The 7,485-nt window shown below is 35.3% G+C and overlaps 1 long non-coding RNA gene across 1 annotated transcript; it reads left to right on the forward strand.

The window, feature by feature from the left end:
• The first annotated feature begins 2,320 nt into the window (after positions 1-2,320).
• LOC136828555 (uncharacterized) lies at positions 2,321-7,139 on the forward strand. The gene is made up of 3 exons (XR_010850102.1): positions 2,321-2,466; positions 3,470-3,559; positions 6,609-7,139. It is a non-coding gene; the product is annotated as an uncharacterized lncRNA (long non-coding RNA).
• Positions 7,140-7,485: the final 346 nt, after the last annotated feature.

Genomic DNA, 7,485 nt, shown 5'->3' on the forward strand with positions numbered 1-7,485 from the left:
TCCTGGATTCGTTTCCTAACTATCATGACATTGCAATTTCAATGAAGACTGAGGTATCAGTGTAATATTTTTTCTCGGAGGACCAGGAACCTGTTCTGACGGTTACATAGACAAAGGAGTCGATTTCATCTGTAAACAACTCAAGCTGCCTCACTATGTCGGTGGAAAAGCCATCAACCAAGCCAGTAAGATAATAATCTCTTCAAACCAATGGGCATAACAAAATAAGGGATATACCAGCAAAATAAAACTCCCGTACGTAGAGGCATTAAGAACATGTCTATGGCAACATCGAACCTGACTACCCTTCTGCTTTCATATCGAAGAATCGCAGAGAATGCTCTTATTAATGTCCATCAAAATAAAAGAGAATTGTGCATATACAGCTGAGTTGATATCAACTTTCACCTTTCTTGATGGGTCAATGGTCAAAAGTCACTGTACATCACCCATGGTCAAAAGTACAACATTGTTTCTAAATAAAGCAACGTTTCGAATACCACTGGTAACGTATCACTTATCAGTTATAATTCTTCTGGTTGTAAGCTATTCGTGAGGTATAGTGAATTAGGCAATAAACGGTAATTGTGGCTTAATATTTGTGTGAACATTATATATATATATATATATATATATATATATATATATATATATATATATATATATATATATATATATATATATATATATATATATGATCATATTTTTAAGAGCTCCACCTAATGTAGTGAACCGGATTTTTTTTGTGGCCTAATGTTTGTGAATATAAGAAACACCCTCGGTGTATAAGACAAATTCGACAAATTCATAATTATCCACGCGTTACAAATTTACCAATCAGCTATCATGGTGAAGATGGGTTGATATCGACTCTAAGTACAACACCTGAATTCGACAGGCATTTACAGCAGAGCCGATGTCAACTTATACGTCTCTTGAGAACTGGTGACGAAACATTTATTAATCCCGAGGTGTAGTGAACTGGATATTAAAGTATATTGGTGGCTTAATATCTATCTATCTATCTATCTATCTATCTATCTAACTATAACTATACACATTATTATATATATATATATATATATATACACATATATATATATATATATATATATATATATATATATATATATATATATATATATATATATATATATATATATATATATATATATATATATATATATATATATATATATATATATATATATATATATATTCCTCATGACAATAGTTTTCATAGTTCCACCTAATAATATCGAAACGATTTAAATATCAGGCGATGATCAAACAATATAATCTGGTTTTAGTAAATTCATTGACCACTGTTCGAATTAGCCGCTAATTATATCACTTGCCACAGATATAAATGATTTATTTTTTGCCACTTCTCAATTTCCCCCAAATTTTGGGATATATTTATCACTGCAAGCCTTGAATCCATATGGCAAATCGCTGAAGGTGACCTTTTACCGTAGCAGATTACGAACCTACGCACCTTTAATTAGTAATGATAAATTTAATTATAAAAATTACCTTACATTCATTGGCGCAAGTTACTAAGCTCACCGTTGAATCGCCTTAACAACAGTGTTCTATAATATTTTTGTCTATGACCATGTCATTGTGACGCCATGTTACATTAACTAATAATATAATGATGATAATATCCTTTGTTTCAGCTCCGGGCCATATACGATGAACGTTAAGATGAACAATACAGTGTACTAAATTAAGTACGCTAGTAAAAAGTAATATTCATGAACTCTTGTGCCCAAGCACTGCTGAAAACAACAGCAACAACTATAATAATAATAATAATAATAATAATAATAATAATAATAATAATAATAATAATAATAATAATAATTCCAGATATAGACCAAACACAGATACATAATTATTCAGGTAATTTGCTAAAAAGGAAGAGTAAATGGCAAATCATAATAATAATAATAATAATAATAATAATAATAATAATAATAATAATAATAATAATAAATTTTTTTTTCAGATGAGCTAACTACTGATACATAATTGGGGTAGTTCACTAAAAAGGAAGAGTGCCCGGCAACTCTCAATAATAATAATAATAATAATAATAATAATAATAATAATAATAATAATAATAATAATAGTAATAATAATAATATTTTCTGTCGATTTTCTGATCATCGCCTTAACGTGTTCGGTAGCGAAAGGGCCATAAAGTGACGTCCCACAAGCAGGCAGTTGCAGTGGCCGTTGGCTGTTATTCTCAAGAACAGCTTGTTTCAGTGTTGTAGAGTCCCCGGCTTGGTAAAACAGTTACGTTGATACCAACTCGACCCTCTAGTTCATTTGCGTTTGGGACCTCGCCCGTGCTGTACTGGACGATCGTTGGTTTCACTTTGTTTCACTTTGATTTTATTTACAGTCCTCCACGGTGATGATTCCTTCTCTGACGGGCCCTTGTACGCTTTCAAAGTAAGGTGCTGCTTATATTTTATAGTTTTTTTCTCGTCAGCATCGTAGCTCCTGCAGAATAGGAGAGTAGTTCTTTTTTTTCAATTTTGCTTTCATGTGTGATCTTCACTTCAAGCGGTATTTTGTTGTGTGGTCTTGGTGCGCAGTGTACAAATACTCGAGCCTAACTTACAATTTGTTCTAGGTTCAAATAGCCTATATGCTTCACTTGCATGTCTTCTGTTTACAGTATTCATTTGAGGTCTTAAGAAGCTTGAGCAGTTTTTTAGTTATGTTGTAGTGTGAATAGACTTTGCAAGATTTTAGGCGTGAAGGCGTGCTTCAAGGTTTGTTGGGTTGGCGAGTGGCTACTGTTGCCAGTTTTGCGTTTTATATTTCTCAAATGTTTAGATTGTGGTACTTGAGCTATGACACAGTTGTCGTATGAAAGTTTTCATTTTGCGGGTTTTGTATTGTCAAACATTGGTATTTTCGATTTTTTGTAGTAAATTCCTACAATAATTGTTCAAAATGTTTAGTATGTTAGGTATTGTTGTAGATTGCCCTTCAGCATGGTATTTTAAGACTTAGTTTCGAAGTTTCGAAGCCTATTTATTACTGAGCTGAACTAGATTGCTTTTGAGTGGAAATTCTGTGCATTTTGGTTTTATACTAGCAATCTTATGCAGTGCTACGAATGTGTCCATTTTAACTTCATGCTGCAATAGAGCAAGTCCTACGATGCAATAGGGTTTAAAGTTTCTTGATTAGTTAGGGTCAACACGACTACCTTAGCCTTCCTAATATGGGTTATATTAAGTTGATTTAAACTCTTAATTATTGTAGGCTTAAGTGCCAATAAACTAGGAATAACTTTTATCAGTATTTTTAAAGCCTTGCTTGCTGTTCCTTGTCTGTGTTTTAAAACTTATCAGATGGCCCAGTTGATTGTAACCAATAGTCAGCCTTTGGTTCTTTCCGCTTGATAGAAAATTTTGGGCTTTAATATTATATTTTCTTTCAGGTCAGGGTGTGTCGTTAAATAAGCGTGCCACAGTGAGTTATTGAATTGTCTTAGATATACCGATACCTTATGACCAAACAGGATTAATGGGTAAGTATTTCTTAAGTTTTTTTTTTTTTTTTTTTTTTTTTTTTTTTTTAGTAATAGTGAATTTTTTCTTTTAGTAGAGTGAATTCAGCAACCCCCCGAACATTTTTTAGCTTAGCTTTTTCAAAATCAAAACTAGTAAGTTTTTATTTTAAGTTTAGGCTTTTTAATGCGTTTAGTTTATTTTTTTCAGATTCAAAACCTTGGTTTTGATTATTTTGAAAGTTATTTATTCATCCTTACCAGCTTTGTACCATTTCAAAAAATGTTAAGATTTCAGCTTCAGAACTTTCTTTTCAAGTATATTTTTTATTATTAGTTTAGTTCTATTTTAGCATCAAAAGTTTGATGCATGTGGAAGTTTGTTGGTTTGATGCGTGTGGAAGGTAATTTTTGAAAGATTGTAGAGTAAATCTAGTAATTTTTTTAGGTTAGTGGATTTAAACTTGTTTAATTTTATTTAAACTTTTGCCTTAAGTGGTTTGATCTTGTAATTTCAGCTAGTTTTGTTTTTTAGAATTTAAAGTCTCTATTTTGAGATTTTGAAGTTTTTGAACAATAACAATTTTGATACAAAGTTTTAAGTTTTGCGTGTAAATTAAGTTTGTTAGTTTGATGTGTGGAAGGTGTGGAAGGCAATTTTTGAAAGATTGTAGAGTAAATCTGGTATTTTTTTAGGTTAGTGTATTTAACTTGGTTAAATTTATTTAAACTTTTGCCTTTAGTGGTTTGATCTTGTAATTGCAGCCAGTTTTGTTGTTTTAGAATTGTAAAGTGTAGTTAAATCTCTTTTGCAATTTTGAAGTTTTTAAACAGTAAGAATTTTGAAGCTGAAATAGTTTTGCGTGTAAATAAAGTTTTGCGTGTCAATAAGGTTTTGCGTGTCAATAAAGTTTTGCGCGTCAATAAAGTTTTGCGCGTCAATAAAGTTTTGCGCGTCAATAAAGTTTTGCGCGTCAATAAAGTTTTGCGTGTCAATAAAGTTTTGCGTGTAAATCAGGTTTTGTGTGTAAATTTGTGTGTAAATTTGTGTGTAAATTTGTGTGTAAATTAAGTTTTCTAAATTTGCATATAGATTAAGTTTTGCGTGTAAATTAAGTTTTTCTTTGCCCACTTCCCAAGTCCACCTTTGCCGGGGTGGCGGTGCCACCTGTCAGGCAAAGGTGGACTTGCTTGTTGTGCATGGTGACTTTGTCACCATGCACAACAGGAAGTTCATAAACAAGCATGGTGACTTTGTCACCATGCACAACAGGGATTTCAAACCAACCATCTTCTAGCTTAGGTTAGAGCTGCAAGGTTGATAGTTTTCGTGTAGCTAGGACTTAATGGTAAGTTATAGAACTTGAAATATATGATAGGCTAGAATAGGGTAAAGGACGTGCTAATTTTATGTAGATGAGGGGGTTAAGATAAAGGTAATAAACGCTCAAGTGTCTCTCTTCAGGATGCTGGGAATAGACTGGGGTAAAAAACGTGATAGTCAGATATAGGGAGACACTTGACATGTAAGTTATTAATAGTAGTGTATTACAATACTTCAGCCCTTTGTTTGGTCATGAGATGTAAGTTAGAATGTATTAGTGCAGCTGAGAATAGTGTAGGGTAACTGTCTGACTTAATTTTATAACTTAGAATTTCATTCCCACCAGTAAATAGGAACTAAACAGGTGGATCTTAAACTATTTTTTAAGAGGTCTAGGTCTGGGATTTTAAATAATTTTTTTTACATTGATGTGGAATTGTCAGGTATTCTAATAGGCTGGTTAATAGTGGAAATTGTAATTCAAATTTGGGCAGTCTTGTTAACGTCGTTCAGTCAACGCACTCAACACCCCATCACCCCCCCCCCCCCCTTACTCTTCAAGCAAAGCTTTCAAGTTAGGAAATGCAGTTCAAATAGGAAATAGACAGTTCAGATTGCATTGCATATTTTCATTGACTACTATCTTCATCCACCTTTCCTCCAGCGACTCCCTTTCTTATTCTGAATTCACCAACTTGATATTTTCCCCTGTGGGGTTGTGCAGTTTCAATTCCCTTAAAGACTGGATACTAAAGGACTTGAGTTCGCACTGCATGGCACCTTTCATAGTTATGTAGCACAAAAGTAAGGTGTGGTTGTTTCAGTGTAAGATTGGTGCCCAATTAAATATATCTTAAATGATGACTCTCTATCCTGTTATCTTTTTGGGATTTTGAAGGAACAAAGGTAGTAATATATGGGATTGTGGCAGTTTGGAGTTGGTGGCAGTTTGGAGTTGGTGGCAGTTTGGAGTTGGTGGCAGTTTGGAGTTGGTGGCAGTTTGGAGAGTTGGTGGCAGTTTGGAGTTGCAGTTTGGAGGGTTGGTGGCAGTTTGGAGGAGTTGGTTTGGAGGAGTTGGTGGCAGTTGGAGGAGTTGGTGGCAGTTTGGAGGAGTTGGTGGCAGTTTGGAGGAGTTGGTGGCAGTTTGGAGTTGGTGGCAGTTTGGAGTTGGTGGCAGTTTGGAGTTGGTGGCAGTTTGGAGTTGGTGGCAGTTTGGAGTTGGTGGCAGTTTGGAGTTGGTGGCAGTTTGGAGTTGGTGGCAGTTTGGAGTTGGTGGCAGTTTGGAGGAGTTGGTGGCAGTTTGGAGGAGTTGGTGGCAGTTTGGAGGAGTTGGTGGCAGTTTGGAGGAGTTGGTGGCAGTTTGGAGGAGTTTGGCAGTTTGGAGGTTGGTGGCAGTTTGGAGTTGGTGGCAGTTTGGTTGTTGGCAGTTTGGAGGAGTTGGTGGCAGTTTGGAGGAGTTGGTGGCAGTTTGGAGGAGTTGGTGGCAGTTTGGAGGAGTTGGTGGCAGTTTGGAGGAGTTGGTGGCAGTTTGGAGTTGGTGGCAGTTTGGAGTTGGTGGCAGTTTGGAGTTGGTGGCCTAGTACATGGGATTGTCAGTGGGAAAGTTACTCATATGATATTAATTATAATAGCCATAAAATAGCTGCTGGGACTAACTGAACAGGCTGTTTCACTCCGAGGGTAGGTTATGTCATGGAAACTTTCAGCATATTCTAAAACCAAACAAACTATTTTTCTTATGCACAGGCTCTTGGTGTAGCTGCAGCAGACCATAACATTGACACTAATACTAATGGAAAGCGACGCTTTTCGTTAAGACTGAATATCCTGTGAGGATTTGAAGTGTTCTGAATTCGGTTACCCAGACAACTAGAACTCGACTTGTAGATTCTATGCATGTCCTGTGACAGTTTGAAGTGCACTAAATTCTGTTACCCTGACAGCTAGAACTCAACTTGTAGATGCTGTGCACATCCTGTGAGGATTAGAAGTGCTCTAAATTCGGTTACCCAGACAACTACAGTAGAACTCCACTTCTAGACGCTGTGCATATCCTGTGAGGATTCGAAGCACTCTAAATTTGGTTACCCAGACAACTAGAACTCGGCTTGTAGATGCTGTGCATACCCTGTGAGGATTCGAAGTGCTCTAGACAACTAGAATTTGTAGATACTGTGGTCTACTCACTATTCAATTTTTTAATAATGACTACTTTGGTCATGTGTAATTGTATTTACGTGTATGAAGACAGCGTAATATACTGTATATGTCTGTAAACCTTTGTCCATTTCTTTAACCCCAAAATGTCATGTGATGGGGCAGATTTTGCAATACTCCTTGGAAGACAATGTCCTATGAAATCAAAGGAATGGTAGTTACTGATTGGTTGGTTAACAGAAGTAAGATGGGGAAATTGATATGAGAAATGAAGTAAATGAAATAATGGTTTTTAATTCTGAAGAGATATTAGTTTATTAACCTCGCACTGGTGTTTACTTGCAATAGTCTATGCAGATTTAAACTTCCAATTCAGCAAAGTTATATTGTATTTTGACCCCACTGATGACAGGAATAATCAATGTTAAGATCATTCCTAATGATCTGGAGATGTTTATTAAGATCA

This window comes from Macrobrachium rosenbergii, chromosome 43 (genome assembly GCF_040412425.1).
Source record: "Macrobrachium rosenbergii isolate ZJJX-2024 chromosome 43, ASM4041242v1, whole genome shotgun sequence".
In the NCBI taxonomy this organism is placed as follows: Eukaryota; Metazoa; Arthropoda; class Malacostraca; order Decapoda; family Palaemonidae; genus Macrobrachium; species Macrobrachium rosenbergii.